Here is a 21,463-nt window from a genome sequence, read left to right as displayed (position 1 = left end):
TTGAATTGGGTAAAAGTTATTCACCGTGTCAAACTACATGATACAGTTGGTAAGTCTGCATACAACTTAAGTTTAGTGTATCATCATCTGATATATGAGACAGATGGGTTTTTCACTTCTCCATGAAAGACGTTTTTTTTTAATTTTGGTAATGGAATATCTTATTCATCATGCAGTGGAACACAAAAAGAATGTACAATCAGAATACTTTTTCTTTAAAGTAGCCTACCGCCTGAACGGGGACTTGAACCCTGGACCCTCAGATTAAAAGTCTGATGCTCTACCGACTGAGCTATCCAGGCTCTGATACAGCAAACCTCAAAATCACCTAATCAAAATTTGGCAGTGTCCCAACTAACGCTATGTTTCTTAAGATGGTTACCTGAAGAAGGTACCAAATACACTAGAATATAATAATGAATTGATATTTCAAGCATTTGAAATTTCTTCAGTAAATGTAACCTTATTTTTAGTCCTGAAGTTGCTACTATCTCATTTTTTTGCTGACGTCAAATTCATATGTGTTTATTGACATGGTAAAATTAAGGAAGGGCCCAAAATCTTACTTCCGAGTAAATTATATTTTCATCAGTACAGCTGACAATTTCCTCTTCTGCATAGATTACCCAAATTGAACGGTGTCTCTTTAAAATAGACTTCCTTTTACTGACCTTTTTTAGCAAATGATTTTGGTGAAGCAGAAGCATGCATGCATCGCTTATAACTTCTTTAAATAGTTATGAAATAAACAGGGATAAAACTGACTCTGGTGGGATTCGAACCCACAGCCTTTGAATACCTTCTTGACATTCACCTAGAAGTCCAATGCGCTATCCATTGCGCCACAGAGCCAATCTGCTTGAGTGAGGTGCACAGATATTCAGAAATGAAATAATGAGCTTTGAGCTGTTGATCAACTTTATAAAGTTCATTGGATACTATAACCATGGCTATATTTTGAATATTGAATTGGGTAAAAGTTATTCACCGTGTCAAACTACATGATACAGTTGGTAAGTCTGCATACAACTTAAGTTTAGTGTATCATCATCTGATATATGAGACAGATGGGTTTTTCACTTCTCCATGAAAGACGTTTTTTTTTAATTTTGGTAATGGAATATCTTATTCATCATGCAGTGGAACACAAAAAGAATGTACAATCAGAATACTTTTTCTTTAAAGTAGCCTACCGCCTGAACAGGGACTTGAACCCTGGACCCTCAGATTAAAAGTCTGATGCTCTACTGACTGAGCTATCCAGGCTCTGATACCGCAAACCTCAAAATCACCTAATCAAAATTTGGCAGTGTCCCAACTAACGCTATGTTTCTTAAGATGGTTACCTGAAGAAGGTACCAAATACACTAGAATATAATAATGAATTGATATTTCAAGCATTTGAAATTTCTTCAGTAAATGTAACCTTATTTTTAGTCCTGAAGTTGCTACTATCTCATTTTTTTGCTGACGTCAAATTCATATGTGTTTATTGACATGGTAAAATTAAGGAAGGGCCCAAAATCTTACTTCCGAGTAAATTATATTTTCATCAGTACAGCTGACAATTTCCTCTTCTGCATAGATTACCCAAATTGAACGGTGTCTCTTTAAAATAGACTTCCTTTTACTGACCTTTTTTAGCAAATGATTTTGGTGAAGCAGAAGCATGCATGCATCGCTTATAACTTCTTTAAATAGTTATGAAATAAACAGGGATAAAACTGACTCTGGTGGGATTCGAACCCACAGCCTTTGAATACCTTCTTGACATTCACCTAGAAGTCCAATGCGCTATCCATTGCGCCACAGAGCCAATCTGCTTGAGTGAGGTGCACAGATATTCAGAAATGAAATAATGAGCTTTGAGCTGTTGATCAACTTTATAAAGTTCATTGGATACTATAACCATGGCTATATTTTGAATATTGAATTGGGTAAAAGTTATTCACCGTGTCAAACTACATGATACAGTTGGTAAGTCTGCATAAAACTTAAGTTTAGTGTATCGTCATCTGATATATGAGACAGATGGGTTTTTCACTTCTCCATGAAAGACGTTTTTTTTTAATTTTGGTAATAGAATATCTTATTCATCATGCAGTGGAACACAAAAAGAATGTACAATCAGAATACTTTTTCTTTAAAGTAGCCGACCGCCTGAACAGGGACTTGAACCCTGGACCCTCAGATTAAAAGTCTGATGCTCTACCGACTGAGCTATCCAGGCTCTGCAACACAGCAACTAAAAATCAGCTAAAAATGATGTGGACGCACACCAACCTACACTTTAATTCTTAATATGGTTACATATATTAGCAATCAAATATGTAGAGTTTAATAATTAATTGATATTTCAAGCATTTGAAATTTCAGCAGCACACGTAATCTATTTTAAATCCTGAAATTCGTTCTATCTCATTTTCGGCTGACTTAGAAATCATGTCTCTAAATTGACATTGTGAAATTAGTAAAAGGCCAAATACTATTACTAGGTACTAAATTACATGTCCAGCAGTATAACTGGAAATTTACTCTTGGGCATAGATTATGCAACATTTTCAAAGCAAACAGTGTCTGTTTAAATAGACTTTCTTTCACTGCCGTTTTGGTAAATGTCTCTGGTTATGCAGAAGCAGGCATTGTTTGTTACTGTTTCAATTAGTTATAAGATAAAGGAGGGATAAAACTGACCCAGCTAGTATTCCAACCCAAAGACTTTGAATGCTTTCTCTACATTCGCCTAGAACCCCAAGCCGCTATCCATTGCACCAGAGATCCAACCTGATTCAACAAGGTGAACAGAAATTCTCAAATAAAAAGATGAGCTATCAGCGGTTGACCAACTTTATAAAGTGATTTGGAAACTATAAGCAGGGTTCCATTTTGAACATTGAATTGGGGAAAAGATAATCAACATCTCAAACGACATGATACCGTTGCGGTAAGTCTTCTTAACTCTTGTCAAATGGTACACGACCGATGGGTATTTAATGGCTCCATTAAGAGTAACTTGCAATTACTCTAATGGGACTACTCGTTCATTGGATCCTGAAAAGAGCATGTCATTAGAGTACATTTTCTTTAAACAAACCGCCTGAACAGGGACTTGAACCCTGGACCCTCAGATTAAAAGTCTGATGCTCTACCGACTGAGCTATCCAGGCTCTGATACAGCAAACCTCAAAATCACCTAATCAAAATTTGGCAGTGTCCCAACTAACGCTATGTTTCTTAAGATGGTTACCTGAAGAAGGTACCAAATACACTAGAATATAATAATGAATTGATATTTCAAGCATTTGAAATTTCTTCAGTAAATGTAACCTTATTTTTAGTCCTGAAGTTGCTACTATCTCATTTTTTTGCTGACGTCAAATTCATATGTGTTTATTGACATGGTAAAATTAAGGAAGGGCCCAAAATCTTACTTCCGAGTAAATTATATTTTCATCAGTACAGCTGACAATTTCCTCTTCTGCATAGATTACCCAAATTGAACGGTGTCTCTTTAAAATAGACTTCCTTTTACTGACCTTTTTTAGCAAATGATTTTGGTGAAGCAGAAGCATGCATGCATCGCTTATAACTTCTTTAAATAGTTATGAAATACACAGGGATAAAACTGACTCTGGTGGGATTCGAACCCACAGCCTTTGAATACCTTCTTGACATTCACCTAGAAGTCCAACGCGCTATCCATTGCGCCACAGAGCCAATCTGCTTGAGTGAGGTGCACAGATATTCAGAAATGAAATAATGAGCTTTGAGCTGTTGATCAACTTTATAAAGTTCATTGGATACTATAACCATGGCTATATTTTGAATATTGAATTGGGTAAAAGTTATTCACCGTGTCAAACTACATGATACAGTTGGTAAGTCTGCATACAACTTAAGTTTAGTGTATCATCATCTGATATATGAGACAGATGGGTTTTTCACTTCTCCATGAAAGACGTTTTTTTTTAATTTTGGTAATGGAATATCTTATTCATCATGCAGTGGAACACAAAAAGAATGTACAATCAGAATACTTTTTCTTTAAAGTAGCCTACCGCCTGAACAGGGACTTGAACCCTGGACCCTCAGATTAAAAGTCTGATGCTCTACTGACTGAGCTATCCAGGCTCTGATACCGCAAACCTCAAAATCACCTAATCAAAATTTGGCAGTGTCCCAACTAACGCTATGTTTCTTAAGATGGTTACCTGAAGAAGGTACCAAATACACTAGAATATAATAATGAATTGATATTTCAAGCATTTGAAATTTCTTCAGTAAATGTAACCTTATTTTTAGTCCTGAAGTTGCTACTATCTCATTTTTTTGCTGACGTCAAATTCATATGTGTTTATTGACATGGTAAAATTAAGGAAGGGCCCAAAATCTTACTTCCGAGTAAATTATATTTTCATCAGTACAGCTGACAATTTCCTCTTCTGCATAGATTACCCAAATTGAACGGTGTCTCTTTAAAATAGACTTCCTTTTACTGACCTTTTTTAGCAAATGATTTTGGTGAAGCAGAAGCATGCATGCATCGCTTATAACTTCTTTAAATAGTTATGAAATAAACAGGGATAAAACTGACTCTGGTGGGATTCGAACCCACAGCCTTTGAATACCTTCTTGACATTCACCTAGAAGTCCAATGCGCTATCCATTGCGCCACAGAGCCAATCTGCTTGAGTGAGGTGCACAGATATTCAGAAATGAAATAATGAGCTTTGAGCTGTTGATCAACTTTATAAAGTTCATTGGATACTATAACCATGGCTATATTTTGAATATTGAATTGGGTAAAAGTTATTCACCGTGTCAAACTACATGATACAGTTGGTAAGTCTGCATAAAACTTAAGTTTAGTGTATCGTCATCTGATATATGAGACAGATGGGTTTTTCACTTCTCCATGAAAGACGTTTTTTTTTAATTTTGGTAATAGAATATCTTATTCATCATGCAGTGGAACACAAAAAGAATGTACAATCAGAATACTTTTTCTTTAAAGTAGCCGACCGCCTGAACAGGGACTTGAACCCTGGACCCTCAGATTAAAAGTCTGATGCTCTACCGACTGAGCTATCCAGGCTCTGCAACACAGCAACTAAAAATCAGCTAAAAATGATGTGGACGCACACCAACCTACACTTTAATTCTTAATATGGTTACATATATTAGCAATCAAATATGTAGAGTTTAATAATTAATTGATATTTCAAGCATTTGAAATTTCAGCAGCACACGTAATCTATTTTAAATCCTGAAATTCGTTCTATCTCATTTTCGGCTGACTTAGAAATCATGTCTCTAAATTGACATTGTGAAATTAGTAAAAGGCCAAATACTATTACTAGGTACTAAATTACATGTCCAGCAGTATAACTGGAAATTTACTCTTGGGCATAGATTATGCAACATTTTCAAAGCAAACAGTGTCTGTTTAAATAGACTTTCTTTCACTGCCGTTTTGGTAAATGTCTCTGGTTATGCAGAAGCAGGCATTGTTTGTTACTGTTTCAATTAGTTATAAGATAAAGGAGGGATAAAACTGACCCAGCTAGTATTCCAACCCAAAGACTTTGAATGCTTTCTCTACATTAGCCTAGAACCCCAAGCCGCTATCCATTGCACCAGAGATCCAACCTGATTCAACAAGGTGAACAGAAATTCTCAAATAAAAAGATGAGCTATCAGCGGTTGACCAACTTTATAAAGTGATTTGGAAACTATAAGCAGGGTTCCATTTTGAACATTGAATTGGGGAAAAGATAATCAACATCTCAAACGACATGATACCGTTGCGGTAAGTCTTCTTAACTCTTGTCAAATGGTACACGACCGATGGGTATTTAATGGCTCCATTAAGAGTAACTTGCAATTACTCTAATGGAACTACTCGTTCATTGGATCCTGAAAAGAGCATGTCATTAGAGTACATTTTCTTTAAACAAACCGCCTGAACAGGGACTTGAACCCTGGACCCTCAGATTAAAAGTCTGATGCTCTACCGACTGAGCTATCCAGGCTCTGATACAGCAAACCTCAAAATCACCTAATCAAAATTTGGCAGTGTCCCAACTAACGCTATGTTTCTTAAGATGGTTACCTGAAGAAGGTACCAAATACACTAGAATATAATAATGAATTGATATTTCAAGCATTTGAAATTTCTTCAGTAAATGTAACCTTATTTTTAGTCCTGAAGTTGCTACTATCTCATTTTTTTGCTGACGTCAAATTCATATGTGTTTATTGACATGGTAAAATTAAGGAAGGGCCCAAAATCTTACTTCCGAGTAAATTATATTTTCATCAGTACAGCTGACAATTTCCTCTTCTGCATAGATTACCCAAATTGAACGGTGTCTCTTTAAAATAGACTTCCTTTTACTGACCTTTTTTAGCAAATGATTTTGGTGAAGCAGAAGCATGCATGCATCGCTTATAACTTCTTTAAATAGTTATGAAATACACAGGGATAAAACTGACTCTGGTGGGATTCGAACCCACAGCCTTTGAATACCTTCTTGACATTCACCTAGAAGTCCAACGCGCTATCCATTGCGCCACAGAGCCAATCTGCTTGAGTGAGGTGCACAGATATTCAGAAATGAAATAATGAGCTTTGAGCTGTTGATCAACTTTATAAAGTTCATTGGATACTATAACCATGGCTATATTTTGAATATTGAATTGGGTAAAAGTTATTCACCGTGTCAAACTACATGATACAGTTGGTAAGTCTGCATACAACTTAAGTTTAGTGTATCATCATCTGATATATGAGACAGATGGGTTTTTCACTTCTCCATGAAAGACGTTTTTTTTTAATTTTGGTAATGGAATATCTTATTCATCATGCAGTGGAACACAAAAAGAATGTACAATCAGAATACTTTTTCTTTAAAGTAGCCTACCGCCTGAACGGGGACTTGAACCCTGGACCCTCAGATTAAAAGTCTGATGCTCTACCGACTGAGCTATCCAGGCTCTGATACAGCAAACCTCAAAATCACCTAATCAAAATTTGGCAGTGTCCCAACTAACGCTATGTTTCTTAAGATGGTTACCTGAAGAAGGTACCAAATACACTAGAATATAATAATGAATTGATATTTCAAGCATTTGAAATTTCTTCAGTAAATGTAACCTTATTTTTAGTCCTGAAGTTGCTACTATCTCATTTTTTTGCTGACGTCAAATTCATATGTGTTTATTGACATGGTAAAATTAAGGAAGGGCCCAAAATCTTACTTCCGAGTAAATTATATTTTCATCAGTACAGCTGACAATTTCCTCTTCTGCATAGATTACCCAAATTGAACGGTGTCTCTTTAAAATAGACTTCCTTTTACTGACCTTTTTTAGCAAATGATTTTGGTGAAGCAGAAGCATGCATGCATCGCTTATAACTTCTTTAAATAGTTATGAAATAAACAGGGATAAAACTGACTCTGGTGGGATTCGAACCCACAGCCTTTGAATACCTTCTTGACATTCACCTAGAAGTCCAATGCGCTATCCATTGCGCCACAGAGCCAATCTGCTTGAGTGAGGTGCACAGATATTCAGAAATGAAATAATGAGCTTTGAGCTGTTGATCAACTTTATAAAGTTCATTGGATACTATAACCATGGCTATATTTTGAATATTGAATTGGGTAAAAGTTATTCACCGTGTCAAACTACATGATACAGTTGGTAAGTCTGCATACAACTTAAGTTTAGTGTATCATCATCTGATATATGAGACAGATGGGTTTTTCACTTCTCCATGAAAGACGTTTTTTTTTAATTTTGGTAATGGAATATCTTATTCATCATGCAGTGGAACACAAAAAGAATGTACAATCAGAATACTTTTTCTTTAAAGTAGCCTACCGCCTGAACAGGGACTTGAACCCTGGACCCTCAGATTAAAAGTCTGATGCTCTACTGACTGAGCTATCCAGGCTCTGATACCGCAAACCTCAAAATCACCTAATCAAAATTTGGCAGTGTCCCAACTAACGCTATGTTTCTTAAGATGGTTACCTGAAGAAGGTACCAAATACACTAGAATATAATAATGAATTGATATTTCAAGCATTTGAAATTTCTTCAGTAAATGTAACCTTATTTTTAGTCCTGAAGTTGCTACTATCTCATTTTTTTGCTGACGTCAAATTCATATGTGTTTATTGACATGGTAAAATTAAGGAAGGGCCCAAAATCTTACTTCCGAGTAAATTATATTTTCATCAGTACAGCTGACAATTTCCTCTTCTGCATAGATTACCCAAATTGAACGGTGTCTCTTTAAAATAGACTTCCTTTTACTGACCTTTTTTAGCAAATGATTTTGGTGAAGCAGAAGCATGCATGCATCGCTTATAACTTCTTTAAATAGTTATGAAATAAACAGGGATAAAACTGACTCTGGTGGGATTCGAACCCACAGCCTTTGAATACCTTCTTGACATTCACCTAGAAGTCCAATGCGCTATCCATTGCGCCACAGAGCCAATCTGCTTGAGTGAGGTGCACAGATATTCAGAAATGAAATAATGAGCTTTGAGCTGTTGATCAACTTTATAAAGTTCATTGGATACTATAACCATGGCTATATTTTGAATATTGAATTGGGTAAAAGTTATTCACCGTGTCAAACTACATGATACAGTTGGTAAGTCTGCATAAAACTTAAGTTTAGTGTATCGTCATCTGATATATGAGACAGATGGGTTTTTCACTTCTCCATGAAAGACGTTTTTTTTTAATTTTGGTAATAGAATATCTTATTCATCATGCAGTGGAACACAAAAAGAATGTACAATCAGAATACTTTTTCTTTAAAGTAGCCGACCGCCTGAACAGGGACTTGAACCCTGGACCCTCAGATTAAAAGTCTGATGCTCTACCGACTGAGCTATCCAGGCTCTGCAACACAGCAACTAAAAATCAGCTAAAAATGATGTGGACGCACACCAACCTACACTTTAATTCTTAATATGGTTACATATATTAGCAATCAAATATGTAGAGTTTAATAATTAATTGATATTTCAAGCATTTGAAATTTCAGCAGCACACGTAATCTATTTTAAATCCTGAAATTCGTTCTATCTCATTTTCGGCTGACTTAGAAATCATGTCTCTAAATTGACATTGTGAAATTAGTAAAAGGCCAAATACTATTACTAGGTACTAAATTACATGTCCAGCAGTATAACTGGAAATTTACTCTTGGGCATAGATTATGCAACATTTTCAAAGCAAACAGTGTCTGTTTAAATAGACTTTCTTTCACTGCCGTTTTGGTAAATGTCTCTGGTTATGCAGAAGCAGGCATTGTTTGTTACTGTTTCAATTAGTTATAAGATAAAGGAGGGATAAAACTGACCCAGCTAGTATTCCAACCCAAAGACTTTGAATGCTTTCTCTACATTCGCCTAGAACCCCAAGCCGCTATCCATTGCACCAGAGATCCAACCTGATTCAACAAGGTGAACAGAAATTCTCAAATAAAAAGATGAGCTATCAGCGGTTGACCAACTTTATAAAGTGATTTGGAAACTATAAGCAGGGTTCCATTTTGAACATTGAATTGGGGAAAAGATAATCAACATCTCAAACGACATGATACCGTTGCGGTAAGTCTTCTTAACTCTTGTCAAATGGTACACGACCGATGGGTATTTAATGGCTCCATTAAGAGTAACTTGCAATTACTCTAATGGGACTACTCGTTCATTGGATCCTGAAAAGAGCATGTCATTAGAGTACATTTTCTTTAAACAAACCGCCTGAACAGGGACTTGAACCCTGGACCCTCAGATTAAAAGTCTGATGCTCTACCGACTGAGCTATCCAGGCTCTGATACAGCAAACCTCAAAATCACCTAATCAAAATTTGGCAGTGTCCCAACTAACGCTATGTTTCTTAAGATGGTTACCTGAAGAAGGTACCAAATACACTAGAATATAATAATGAATTGATATTTCAAGCATTTGAAATTTCTTCAGTAAATGTAACCTTATTTTTAGTCCTGAAGTTGCTACTATCTCATTTTTTTGCTGACGTCAAATTCATATGTGTTTATTGACATGGTAAAATTAAGGAAGGGCCCAAAATCTTACTTCCGAGTAAATTATATTTTCATCAGTACAGCTGACAATTTCCTCTTCTGCATAGATTACCCAAATTGAACGGTGTCTCTTTAAAATAGACTTCCTTTTACTGACCTTTTTTAGCAAATGATTTTGGTGAAGCAGAAGCATGCATGCATCGCTTATAACTTCTTTAAATAGTTATGAAATACACAGGGATAAAACTGACTCTGGTGGGATTCGAACCCACAGCCTTTGAATACCTTCTTGACATTCACCTAGAAGTCCAACGCGCTATCCATTGCGCCACAGAGCCAATCTGCTTGAGTGAGGTGCACAGATATTCAGAAATGAAATAATGAGCTTTGAGCTGTTGATCAACTTTATAAAGTTCATTGGATACTATAACCATGGCTATATTTTGAATATTGAATTGGGTAAAAGTTATTCACCGTGTCAAACTACATGATACAGTTGGTAAGTCTGCATACAACTTAAGTTTAGTGTATCATCATCTGATATATGAGACAGATGGGTTTTTCACTTCTCCATGAAAGACGTTTTTTTTTAATTTTGGTAATGGAATATCTTATTCATCATGCAGTGGAACACAAAAAGAATGTACAATCAGAATACTTTTTCTTTAAAGTAGCCTACCGCCTGAACGGGGACTTGAACCCTGGACCCTCAGATTAAAAGTCTGATGCTCTACCGACTGAGCTATCCAGGCTCTGCAACACTGCAACTAAAAATCAGCTAAAAATGATGTGGACGCACACCAACCTACACTTTAATTCTTAATATGGTTACATATATTAGCAATCAAATATGTAGAGTTTAATAATTAATTGATATTTCAAGCATTTGAAATTTCAGCAGCACACGTAATCTATTTTAAATCCTGAAATTCGTTCTATCTCATTTTCGGCTGACTTAGAAATCATGTCTCTAAATTGACATTGTGAAATTAGTAAAAGGCCAAATACTATTACTAGGTACTAAATTACATGTCCAGCAGTATAACTGGAAATTTACTCTTGGGCATAGATTATGCAACATTTTCAAAGCAAACAGTGTCTGTTTAAATAGACTTTCTTTCACTGCCGTTTTGGTAAATGTCTCTGGTTATGCAGAAGCAGGCATTGTTTGTTACTGTTTCAATTAGTTATAAGATAAAGGAGGGATAAAACTGACCCAGCTAGTATTCCAACCCAAAGACTTTGAATGCTTTCTCTACATTAGCCTAGAACCCCAAGCCGCTATCCATTGCACCAGAGATCCAACCTGATTCAACAAGGTGAACAGAAATTCTCAAATAAAAAGATGAGCTATCAGCGGTTGACCAACTTTATAAAGTGATTTGGAAACTATAAGCAGGGTTCCATTTTGAACATTGAATTGGGGAAAAGATAATCAACATCTCAAACGACATGATACCGTTGCGGTAAGTCTTCTTAACTCTTGTCAAATGGTACACGACCGATGGGTATTTAATGGCTCCATTAAGAGTAACTTGCAATTACTATAATGGGACTACTCGTTCATTGGATCCTGAAAAGAGCATGTCATTAGAGTACATTTTCTTTAAACAAACCGCCTGAACAGGGACTTGAACCCTGGATCCTCAGATTAAAAGTCTGATGCTCTACCGACTGAGCTATCCAGGCTCTGATACAGCAAACCTCAAAATCACCTAATCAAAATTTGGCAGTGTCCCAACTAACGCTATGTTTCTTAAGATGGTTACCTGACGAAGGTACCAAATACACTAGAATATAATAATGAATTGATATTTCAAGCATTTGAAATTTCTTCAGTAAATGTAACCTTATTTTTAGTCCTGAAGTTGCTACTATCTCATTTTTTTGCTGACGTCAAATTCATATGTGTTTATTGACATGGTAAAATTAAAGAAGGGCCCAAAATCTTTCTTCCGAGTAAATTATATTTTCATCAGTACAGCTGACAATTTCCTCTTCTGCATAGATTACCCAAATTGAACGGTGTCTCTTTAAAATAGACTTCCTTTTACTGACCTTTTTTAGCAAATGATTTTGGTGAAGCAGAAGCATGCATGCATCGCTTATAACTTCTTTAAATAGTTATGAAATAAACAGGGATAAAACTGACTCTGGTGGGATTCGAACCCACAGCCTTTGAATACCTTCTTGACATTCACCTAGAAGTCCAATGCGCTATCCATTGCGCCACAGAGCCAATCTGCTTGAGTGAGGTGCACAGATATTCAGAAATGAAATAATGAGCTTTGAGCTGTTGATCAACTTTATAAAGTTCATTGGATACTATAACCATGGCTATATTTTGAATATTGAATTGGGTAAAAGTTATTCACCGTGTCAAACTACATGATACAGTTGGTAAGTCTGCATAAAACTTAAGTTTAGTGAATCGTCATCTGATATATGAGACAGATGGGTTTTTCACTTCTCCATGAAAGACGTTTTTTTTTAATTTTGGTAATAGAATATCTTATTCATCATGCAGTGGAACACAAAAAGAATGTACAATCAGAATACTTTTTCTTTAAAGTAGCCCACCGCCTGAACAGGGACTTGAACCCTGGACCCTCAGATTAAAAGTCTGATGCTCTACCGACTGAGCTATCCAGGCTCTGCAACACAGCAACTAAAAATCAGCTAAAAATGATGTGGACGCACACCAACCTACACTTTAATTCTTAATATGGTTACATATATTAGCAATCAAATATGTAGAGTTTAATAATTAATTGATATTTCAAGCATTTGAAATTTCAGCAGCACACGTAATCTATTTTAAATCCTGAAATTCGTTCTATCTCATTTTCGGCTGACTTAGAAATCATGTCTCTAAATTGACATTGTGAAATTAGTAAAAGGCCAAATACTATTACTAGGTACTAAATTACATGTCCAGCAGTATAACTGGAAATTTACTCTTGGGCATAGATTATGCAACATTTTCAAAGCAAACAGTGTCTGTTTAAATAGACTTTCTTTCACTGCCGTTTTGGTAAATGTCTCTGGTTATGCAGAAGCAGGCATTGTTTGTTACTGTTTCAATTAGTTATAAGATAAAGGAGGGATAAAACTGACCCAGCTAGTATTCCAACCCAAAGACTTTGAATGCTTTCTCTACATTAGCCTAGAACCCCAAGCCGCTATCCATTGCACCAGAGATCCAACCTGATTCAACAAGGTGAACAGAAATTCTCAAATAAAAAGATGAGCTATCAGCGGTTGACCAACTTTATAAAGTGATTTGGAAACTATAAGCAGGGTTCCATTTTGAACATTGAATTGGGGAAAAGATAATCAACATCTCAAACGACATGATACCGTTGCGGTAAGTCTTCTTAACTCTTGTCAAATGGTACACGACCGATGGGTATTTAATGGCTCCATTAAGAGTAACTTGCAATTACTATAATGGGACTACTCGTTCATTGGATCCTGAAAAGAGCATGTCATTAGAGTACATTTTCTTTAAACAAACCGCCTGAACAGGGACTTGAACCCTGGATCCTCAGATTAAAAGTCTGATGCTCTACCGACTGAGCTATCCAGGCTCTGATACAGCAAACCTCAAAATCACCTAATCAAAATTTGGCAGTGTCCCAACTAACGCTATGTTTCTTAAGATGGTTACCTGACGAAGGTACCAAATACACTAGAATATAATAATGAATTGATATTTCAAGCATTTGAAATTTCTTCAGTAAATGTAACCTTATTTTTAGTCCTGAAGTTGCTACTATCTCATTTTTTTGCTGACGTCAAATTCATATGTGTTTATTGACATGGTAAAATTAAAGAAGGGCCCAAAATCTTACTTCCGAGTAAATTATATTTTCATCAGTACAGCTGACAATTTCCTCTTCTGCATAGATTACCCAAATTGAACGGTGTCTCTTTAAAATAGACTTCCTTTTACTGACCTTTTTTAGCAAATGATTTTGGTGAAGCAGAAGCATGCATGCATCGCTTATAACTTCTTTAAATAGTTATGAAATAAACAGGGATAAAACTGACTCTGGTGGGATTCGAACCCACAGCCTTTGAATACCTTCTTGACATTCACCTAGAAGTCCAATGCGCTATCCATTGCGCCACAGAGCCAATCTGCTTGAATGAGGTGCACAGATATTCAGAAATGAAATAATGAGCTTTGAGCTGTTGATCAACTTTATAAAGTTCATTGGATACTATAACCATGGCTATATTTTGAATATTGAATTGGGTAAAAGTTATTCACCGTGTCAAACTACATGATACAGTTGGTAAGTCTGCCTACAACTTAAGTTTAGTGTATCGTCATCTGATATATGAGACAGATGGGTTTTTCACTTCTCCATGAAAGACGTTTTTTTTTAATTTTGGTAATGGAATATCTTATTCATCATGCAGTGGAACACAAAAAGAATGTACAATCAGAATACTTTTTCTTTAAAGTAGCCTACCGCCTGAACAGGGACTTGAACCCTGGACCCTCAGATTAAAAGTCTGATGCTCTACTGACTGAGCTATCCAGGCTCTGATACCGCAAACCTCAAAATCACCTAATCAAAATTTGGCAGTGTCCCAACTAACGCTATGTTTCTTAAGATGGTTACCTGAAGAAGGTACCAAATACACTAGAATATAATAATGAATTGATATTTCAAGCATTTGAAATTTCTTCAGTAAATGTAACCTTATTTTTAGTCCTGAAGTTGCTACTATCTCATTTTTTTGCTGACGTCAAATTCATATGTGTTTATTGACATGGTAAAATTAAGGAAGGGCCCAAAATCTTACTTCCGAGTAAATTATATTTTCATCAGTACAGCTGACAATTTCCTCTTCTGCATAGATTACCCAAATTGAACGGTGTCTCTTTAAAATAGACTTCCTTTTACTGACCTTTTTTAGCAAATGATTTTGGTGAAGCAGAAGCATGCATGCATCGCTTATAACTTCTTTAAATAGTTATGAAATAAACAGGGATACAACTGACTCTGGTGGGATTCGAACCCACAGCCTTTGAATACCTTCTTGACATTCACCTAGAAGTCCAATGCGCTATCCATTGTGCCACAGAGCCAATCTGCTTGAGTGAGGTGCACAGATATTCAGAAATGAAATAATGAGCTTTGAGCTGTTGATCAACTTTATAAAGTTCATTGGATACTATAACCATGGCTATATTTTGAATATTGAATTGGGTAAAAGTTATTCACCGTGTCAAACTACATGATACAGTTGGTAAGTCTGCATAAAACTTAAGTTTAGTGTATCGTCATCTGATATATGAGACAGATGGGTTTTTCACTTCTCCATGAAAGACGTTTTTTTTTAATTTTGGTAATAGAATATCTTATTCATCATGCAGTGGAACACAAAAAGAATGTACAATCAGAATACTTTTTCTTTAAAGTAGCCGACCGCCTGAACAGGGACTTGAACCCTGGACCCTCAGATTAAAAGTCTGATGCTCTACCGACTGAGCTATCCAGGCTCTGCAACACAGCAACTAAAAATCAGCTAAAAATGATGTGGACGCACACCAACCTACACTTTAATTCTTAATATGGTTACATATATTAGCAATCAAATATGTAGAGTTTAATAATTAATTGATATTTCAAGCATTTGAAATTTCAGCAGCACACGTAATCTATTTTAAATCCTGAAATTCGTTCTATCTCATTTTCGGCTGACTTAGAAATCATGTCTCTAAATTGACATTGTGAAATTAGTAAAAGGCCAAATACTATTACTAGGTACTAAATTACATGTCCAGCAGTATAACTGGAAATTTACTCTTGGGCATAGATTATGCAACATTTTCAAAGCAAACAGTGTCTGTTTAAATAGACTTTCTTTCACTGCCGTTTTGGTAAATGTCTCTGGTTATGCAGAAGCAGGCATTGTTTGTTACTGTTTCAATTAGTTATAAGATAAAGGAGGGATAAAACTGACCCAGCTAGTATTCCAACCCAAAGACTTTGAATGCTTTCTCTACATTAGCCTAGAACCCCAAGCCGCTATCCATTGCACCAGAGATCCAACCTGATTCAACAAGGTGAACAGAAATTCTCAAATAAAAAGATGAGCTATCAGCGGTTGACCAACTTTATAAAGTGATTTGGAAACTATAAGCAGGGTTCCATTTTGAACATTGAATTGGGGAAAAGATAATCAACATCTCAAACGACATGATACCGTTGCGGTAAGTCTTCTTAACTCTTGTCAAATGGTACACGACCGATGGGTATTTAATGGCTCCATTAAGAGTAACTTGCAATTACTCTAATGGGACTACTCGTTCATTGGATCCTGAAAAGAGCATGTCATTAGAGTACATTTTCTTTAAACAAACCGCCTGAACAGGGACTTGAACCCTGGACCCTCAGATTAAAAGTCTGATGCTCTACCGACTGAGCTATCCAGGCTCTAATACAGCAAACCTCAAAATCACCTAATCAAAATTTGGCAGTGTCCCAACTAACGCTATGTTTCTTAAGATGGTTACCTGACGAAGGTACCAAATACACTAGAATATAATAATGAATTGATATTTCAAGCATTTGAAATTTCTTCAGTAAATGTAACCTTATTTTTAGTCCTGAAGTTGCTACTATCTCATTTTTTTGCTGACGTCAAATTCATATGTGTTTATTGACATGGTAAAATTAAGGAAGGGCCCAAAATCTTACTTCCGAGTAAATTATATTTTCATCAGTACAGCTGACAATTTCCTCTTCTGCATAGATTACCCAAATTGAACGGTGTCTCTTTAAAATAGACTTCCTTTTACTGACCTTTTTTAGCAAATGATTTTGGTGAAGCAGAAGCATGCATGCATCGCTTATAACTTCTTTAAATAGTTATGAAATAAACAGGGATAAAACTGACTCTGGTGGGATTCGAACCCACAGCCTTTGAATACCTTCTTGACATTCACCTAGAAGTCCAATGCGCTATCCATTGCGCCACAGAGCCAATCTGCTTGAATGAGGTGCACAGATATTCAGAAATGAAATAATGAGCTTTGAGCTGTTGATCAACTTTATAAAGTTCATTGGATACTATAACCATGGCTATATTTTGAATATTGAATTGGGTAAAAGTTATTCACCGTGTCAAACTACATGATACAGTTGGTAAGTCTGCCTACAACTTAAGTTTAGTGTATCGTCATCTGATATATGAGACAGATGGGTTTTTCACTTCTCCATGAAAGACGTTTTTTTTAAATTTTGGTAATGGAATATCTTATTCATCATGCAGTGGAACACAAAAAGAATGTACAATCAGAATACTTTTTCTTTAAAGTAGCCTACCGCCTGAACAGGGACTTGAACCCTGGACCCTCAGATTAAAAGTCTGATGCTCTACCGACTGAGCTATCCAGGCTCTGATACAGCAAACCTCAAAATCACCTAATCAAAATTTGGCAGTGTCCCAACTAACGCTATGTTTCTTAAGATGGTTACCTGAATAAGGTACCAAATACACTAGAATATAATAATGAATTGATATTTCAAGCATTTGAAATTTCTTCAGTAAATGTAACCTTATTTTTAGTCCTGAAGTTGCTACTATCTCATTTTTTTGCTGACGTCAAATTCATATGTGTTTATTGACATGGTAAAATTAAGGAAGGGCCCAAAATCTTACTTCCGAGTAAATTATATTTTCATCAGTACAGCTGACAATTTCCTCTTCTGCATAGATTACCCAAATTGAACGGTGTCTCTTTAAAATAGACTTCCTTTTACTGACCTTTTTTAGCAAATGATTTTGGTGAAGCAGAAGCATGCATGCATCGCTTATAACTTCTTTAAATAGTTATGAAATAAACAGGGATAAAACTGACTCTGGTGGGATTCGAACCCACAGCCTTTGAATACCTTCTTGACATTCACCTAGAAGTCCAATGCGCTATCCATTGCGCCACAGAGCCAATCTGCTTGAATGAGGTGCACAGATATTTAGAAATGAAATAATGAGCTTTGAGCTGTTGATCAACTTTATAAAGTTCATTGGATACTATAACCATGGCTATATTTTGAATATTGAATTGGGTAAAAGTTATTCACCGTGTCAAACTACATGATACAGTTGGTAAGTCTGCATAAAACTTAAGTTTAGTGTATCGTCATCTGATATATGAGACAGATGGGTTTTTCACTTCTCCATGAAAGACTTTTTTTTTTAATTTTGGTAATGGAATATCTTATTCATCATGCAGTGGAACACAAAAAGAATGTACAATCAGAATACTTTTTCTTTAAAGTAGCCGACCGCCTGAACAGGGACTTGAACCCTGGACCCTCAGATTAAAAGTCTGATGCTCTACCGACTGAGCTATCCAGGCTCTGCAACACTGCAACTAAAAATCAGCTAAAAATGATGTGGACGCACACCAACCTACACTTTAATTCTTAATATGGTTACATATATTAGCAATCAAATATGTAGAGTTTAATAATTAATTGATATTTCAAGCATTTGAAATTTCAGCAGCACACGTAATCTATTTTAAATCCTGAAATTCGTTCTATCTCATTTTCGGCTGACTTAGAAATCATGTCTCTAAATTGACATTGTGAAATTAGTAAAAGGCCAAATACTATTACTAGGTACTAAATTACATGTCCAGCAGTATAACTGGAAATTTACTCTTGGGCATAGATTATGCAACATTTTCAAAGCAAACAGTGTCTGTTTAAATAGACTTTCTTTCACTGCCGTTTTGGTAAATGTCTCTGGTTATGCAGAAGCAGGCATTGTTTGTTACTGTTTCAATTAGTTATAAGATAAAGGAGGGATAAAACTGACCCAGCTAGTATTCCAACCCAAAGACTTTGAATGCTTTCTCTACATTCGCCTAGAACCCCAAGCCGCTATCCATTGCACCAGAGATCCAACCTGATTCAACAAGGTGAACAGAAATTCTCAAATAAAAAGATGAGCTATCAGCGGTTGACCAACTTTATAAAGTGATTTGGAAACTATAAGCAGGGTTCCATTTTGAACATTGAATTGGGGAAAAGATAATCAACATCTCAAACGACATGATACCGTTGCGGTAAGTCTTCTTAACTCTTGTCAAATGGTACACGACCGATGGGTATTTAATGGCTCCATTAAGAGTAACTTGCAATTACTCTAATGGGACTACTCGTTCATTGGATCCTGAAAAGAGCATGTCATTAGAGTACATTTTCTTTAAACAAACCGCCTGAACAGGGACTTGAACCCTGGACCCTCAGATTAAAAGTCTGATGCTCTGCCGACTGAGCTATCCAGGCTCTGATACAGCAAACCTCAAAATCACCTAATCAAAATTTGGCAGTGTCCCAACTAACGCTATGTTTCTTAAGATGGTTACCTGAAGAAGGTACCAAATACACTAGAATATAATAATGAATTGATATTTCAAGCATTTGAAATTTCTTCAGTAAATGTAACCTTATTTTTAGTCCTGAAGTTGCTACTATCTCATTTTTTTGCTGACGTCAAATTCATATGTGTTTATTGACATGGTAAAATTAAGGAAGGGCCCAAAATCTTACTTCCGAGTAAATTATATTTTCATCAGTACAGCTGACAATTTCCTCTTCTGCATAGATTACCCAAATTGAACGGTGTCTCTTTAAAATAGACTTCCTTTTACTGACCTTTTTTAGCAAATGATTTTGGTGAAGCAGAAGCATGCATGCATCGCTTATAACTTCTTTAAATAGTTATGAAATACACAGGGATAAAACTGACTCTGGTGGGATTCGAACCCACAGCCTTTGAATACCTTCTTGACATTCACCTAGAAGTCCAACGCGCTATCCATTGCGCCACAGAGCCAATCTGCTTGAGTGAGGTGCACAGATATTCAGAAATGAAATAATGAGCTTTGAGCTGTTGATCAACTTTATAAAGTTCATTGGATACTATAACCATGGCTATATTTTGAATATTGAATTGGGTAAAAGTTATTCACCGTGTCAAACTACATGATACAGTTGGTAAGTCTGCATACAACTTAAGTTTAGTGTATCATCATCTGATATATGAGACAGATGGGTTTTTCACTTCTCCATGAAAGACGTTTTTTTTTAATTTTGGTAATGGAATATCTTATTCATCATGCAGTGGAACACAAAAAGAATGTACAATCAGAATACTTTTTCTTTAAAGTAGCCTACCGCCTGAACGGGGACTTGAACCCTGGACCCTCAGATTAAAAGTCTGATGCTCTACTGACTGAGCTATCCAGGCTCTGATACCGCAAACCTCAAAATCACCTAATCAAAATTTGGCAGTGTCCCAACTAACGCTATGTTTCTTAAGATGGTTACCTGAAGAAGGTACCAAATACACTAGAATATAATAATGAATTGATATTTCAAGCATTTGAAATTTCTTCAGTAAATGTAACCTTATTTTTAGTCCTGAAGTTGCTACTATCTCATTTTTTTGCTGACGTCAAATTCATATGTGTTTATTGACATGGTAAAATTAAGGAAGGGCCCAAAATCTTACTTCCGAGTAAATTATATTTTCATCAGTACAGCTGACAATTTCCTCTTCTGCATAGATTACCCAAATTGAACGGTGTCTCTTTAAAATAGACTTCCTTTTACTGACCTTTTTTAGCAAATGATTTTGGTGAAGCAGAAGCATGCATGCATCGCTTATAACTTCTTTAAATAGTTATGAAATAAACAGGGATAAAACTGACTCTGGTGGGATTCGAACCCACAGCCTTTGAATACCTTCTTGACATTCACCTAGAAGTCCAATGCGCTATCCATTGCGCCACAGAGCCAATCTGCTTGAGTGAGGTGCACAGATATTCAGAAATGAAATAATGAGCTTTGAGCTGTTGATCAACTTTATAAAGTTCATTGGATACTATAACCATGGCTATATTTTGAATATTGAATTGGGTAAAAGTTATTCACCGTGTCAAACTACATGATACAGTTGGTAAGTCTGCATAAAACTTAAGTTTAGTGTATCGTCATCTGATATATGAGACAGATGGGTTTTTCATTTCTCCATGAAAGACGTTTTTTTTTAATTTTGGTAATGGAATATCTTATTCATCATGCAGTGGAACACAAAAAGAATGTACAATCAGAATACTTTTTCTTTAAAGTAGCCCACCGCCTGAACAGGGACTTGAACCCTGGACCCTCAGATTAAAAGTCTGATGCTCTACCGACTGAGCTATCCAGGCTCTGCAACACAGCAACTAAAAATCAGCAAAAAATGATGTGGACGCACACCAACCTACACTTTAATTCTTAATATGGTTACATATATTAGCAATCAAATATGTAGAGTTTAATAATTAATTGATATTTCAAGCATTTGAAATT

The 21,463-nt window shown here is 35.9% G+C and overlaps 27 non-coding genes across 27 annotated transcripts; all 27 read right to left on the bottom strand.

Moving 5' to 3' along the window:
* Positions 1-761: 761 nt before the first annotated feature.
* On the bottom strand, positions 762-852 carry TRNAR-UCU (transfer RNA arginine (anticodon UCU)). Its single transcript is given in 2 exon segments — positions 762-797; positions 816-852. It is a non-coding gene; the product is annotated as a tRNA-Arg (tRNA).
* Positions 853-1,725: 873 nt separating this feature from the next.
* On the bottom strand, positions 1,726-1,816 carry TRNAR-UCU (transfer RNA arginine (anticodon UCU)). Its single transcript is given in 2 exon segments — positions 1,726-1,761; positions 1,780-1,816. It is a non-coding gene; the product is annotated as a tRNA-Arg (tRNA).
* A 341-nt stretch (positions 1,817-2,157) lies between these two features.
* Positions 2,158-2,230, bottom strand: TRNAK-UUU (transfer RNA lysine (anticodon UUU)). Its single transcript has one exon. It is a non-coding gene; the product is annotated as a tRNA-Lys (tRNA).
* An 864-nt stretch (positions 2,231-3,094) lies between these two features.
* TRNAK-UUU (transfer RNA lysine (anticodon UUU)) lies at positions 3,095-3,167 on the bottom strand. Its single transcript has one exon. It is a non-coding gene; the product is annotated as a tRNA-Lys (tRNA).
* Positions 3,168-3,626: 459 nt separating this feature from the next.
* TRNAR-UCU (transfer RNA arginine (anticodon UCU)) lies at positions 3,627-3,717 on the bottom strand. Its single transcript is given in 2 exon segments — positions 3,627-3,662; positions 3,681-3,717. It is a non-coding gene; the product is annotated as a tRNA-Arg (tRNA).
* Positions 3,718-4,590: 873 nt separating this feature from the next.
* Positions 4,591-4,681, bottom strand: TRNAR-UCU (transfer RNA arginine (anticodon UCU)). The gene is given in 2 exon segments: positions 4,591-4,626; positions 4,645-4,681. It is a non-coding gene; the product is annotated as a tRNA-Arg (tRNA).
* Positions 4,682-5,022: 341 nt separating this feature from the next.
* TRNAK-UUU (transfer RNA lysine (anticodon UUU)) lies at positions 5,023-5,095 on the bottom strand. Its single transcript has one exon. It is a non-coding gene; the product is annotated as a tRNA-Lys (tRNA).
* An 864-nt stretch (positions 5,096-5,959) lies between these two features.
* TRNAK-UUU (transfer RNA lysine (anticodon UUU)) lies at positions 5,960-6,032 on the bottom strand. Its single transcript has one exon. It is a non-coding gene; the product is annotated as a tRNA-Lys (tRNA).
* Positions 6,033-6,491: 459 nt separating this feature from the next.
* Positions 6,492-6,582, bottom strand: TRNAR-UCU (transfer RNA arginine (anticodon UCU)). The gene is given in 2 exon segments: positions 6,492-6,527; positions 6,546-6,582. It is a non-coding gene; the product is annotated as a tRNA-Arg (tRNA).
* An 873-nt stretch (positions 6,583-7,455) lies between these two features.
* Positions 7,456-7,546, bottom strand: TRNAR-UCU (transfer RNA arginine (anticodon UCU)). Its single transcript is given in 2 exon segments — positions 7,456-7,491; positions 7,510-7,546. It is a non-coding gene; the product is annotated as a tRNA-Arg (tRNA).
* An 873-nt stretch (positions 7,547-8,419) lies between these two features.
* Positions 8,420-8,510, bottom strand: TRNAR-UCU (transfer RNA arginine (anticodon UCU)). The gene is given in 2 exon segments: positions 8,420-8,455; positions 8,474-8,510. It is a non-coding gene; the product is annotated as a tRNA-Arg (tRNA).
* A 341-nt stretch (positions 8,511-8,851) lies between these two features.
* TRNAK-UUU (transfer RNA lysine (anticodon UUU)) lies at positions 8,852-8,924 on the bottom strand. Its single transcript has one exon. It is a non-coding gene; the product is annotated as a tRNA-Lys (tRNA).
* An 864-nt stretch (positions 8,925-9,788) lies between these two features.
* TRNAK-UUU (transfer RNA lysine (anticodon UUU)) lies at positions 9,789-9,861 on the bottom strand. Its single transcript has one exon. It is a non-coding gene; the product is annotated as a tRNA-Lys (tRNA).
* A 459-nt stretch (positions 9,862-10,320) lies between these two features.
* TRNAR-UCU (transfer RNA arginine (anticodon UCU)) lies at positions 10,321-10,411 on the bottom strand. Its single transcript is given in 2 exon segments — positions 10,321-10,356; positions 10,375-10,411. It is a non-coding gene; the product is annotated as a tRNA-Arg (tRNA).
* A 1,810-nt stretch (positions 10,412-12,221) lies between these two features.
* TRNAR-UCU (transfer RNA arginine (anticodon UCU)) lies at positions 12,222-12,312 on the bottom strand. The gene is given in 2 exon segments: positions 12,222-12,257; positions 12,276-12,312. It is a non-coding gene; the product is annotated as a tRNA-Arg (tRNA).
* Positions 12,313-12,653: 341 nt separating this feature from the next.
* TRNAK-UUU (transfer RNA lysine (anticodon UUU)) lies at positions 12,654-12,726 on the bottom strand. Its single transcript has one exon. It is a non-coding gene; the product is annotated as a tRNA-Lys (tRNA).
* A 1,396-nt stretch (positions 12,727-14,122) lies between these two features.
* Positions 14,123-14,213, bottom strand: TRNAR-UCU (transfer RNA arginine (anticodon UCU)). The gene is given in 2 exon segments: positions 14,123-14,158; positions 14,177-14,213. It is a non-coding gene; the product is annotated as a tRNA-Arg (tRNA).
* Positions 14,214-15,086: 873 nt separating this feature from the next.
* Positions 15,087-15,177, bottom strand: TRNAR-UCU (transfer RNA arginine (anticodon UCU)). Its single transcript is given in 2 exon segments — positions 15,087-15,122; positions 15,141-15,177. It is a non-coding gene; the product is annotated as a tRNA-Arg (tRNA).
* A 341-nt stretch (positions 15,178-15,518) lies between these two features.
* TRNAK-UUU (transfer RNA lysine (anticodon UUU)) lies at positions 15,519-15,591 on the bottom strand. The gene has a single exon. It is a non-coding gene; the product is annotated as a tRNA-Lys (tRNA).
* An 864-nt stretch (positions 15,592-16,455) lies between these two features.
* Positions 16,456-16,528, bottom strand: TRNAK-UUU (transfer RNA lysine (anticodon UUU)). Its single transcript has one exon. It is a non-coding gene; the product is annotated as a tRNA-Lys (tRNA).
* A 459-nt stretch (positions 16,529-16,987) lies between these two features.
* Positions 16,988-17,078, bottom strand: TRNAR-UCU (transfer RNA arginine (anticodon UCU)). The gene is given in 2 exon segments: positions 16,988-17,023; positions 17,042-17,078. It is a non-coding gene; the product is annotated as a tRNA-Arg (tRNA).
* Positions 17,079-17,419: 341 nt separating this feature from the next.
* On the bottom strand, positions 17,420-17,492 carry TRNAK-UUU (transfer RNA lysine (anticodon UUU)). Its single transcript has one exon. It is a non-coding gene; the product is annotated as a tRNA-Lys (tRNA).
* Positions 17,493-17,951: 459 nt separating this feature from the next.
* Positions 17,952-18,042, bottom strand: TRNAR-UCU (transfer RNA arginine (anticodon UCU)). The gene is given in 2 exon segments: positions 17,952-17,987; positions 18,006-18,042. It is a non-coding gene; the product is annotated as a tRNA-Arg (tRNA).
* Positions 18,043-18,383: 341 nt separating this feature from the next.
* On the bottom strand, positions 18,384-18,456 carry TRNAK-UUU (transfer RNA lysine (anticodon UUU)). Its single transcript has one exon. It is a non-coding gene; the product is annotated as a tRNA-Lys (tRNA).
* Positions 18,457-19,852: 1,396 nt separating this feature from the next.
* Positions 19,853-19,943, bottom strand: TRNAR-UCU (transfer RNA arginine (anticodon UCU)). The gene is given in 2 exon segments: positions 19,853-19,888; positions 19,907-19,943. It is a non-coding gene; the product is annotated as a tRNA-Arg (tRNA).
* An 873-nt stretch (positions 19,944-20,816) lies between these two features.
* TRNAR-UCU (transfer RNA arginine (anticodon UCU)) lies at positions 20,817-20,907 on the bottom strand. Its single transcript is given in 2 exon segments — positions 20,817-20,852; positions 20,871-20,907. It is a non-coding gene; the product is annotated as a tRNA-Arg (tRNA).
* Positions 20,908-21,248: 341 nt separating this feature from the next.
* On the bottom strand, positions 21,249-21,321 carry TRNAK-UUU (transfer RNA lysine (anticodon UUU)). The gene has a single exon. It is a non-coding gene; the product is annotated as a tRNA-Lys (tRNA).
* Between the last annotated feature and the right edge of the window lie 142 nt (positions 21,322-21,463).

The sequence above is a fragment of the Triturus cristatus genome, chromosome 4_1, assembly GCF_964204655.1.
Source record: "Triturus cristatus chromosome 4_1, aTriCri1.1, whole genome shotgun sequence".
NCBI lineage: Eukaryota > Metazoa > Chordata > Amphibia > Caudata > Salamandridae > Triturus > Triturus cristatus.
This window is presented reverse-complemented; position numbering and strand designations above follow the sequence as displayed.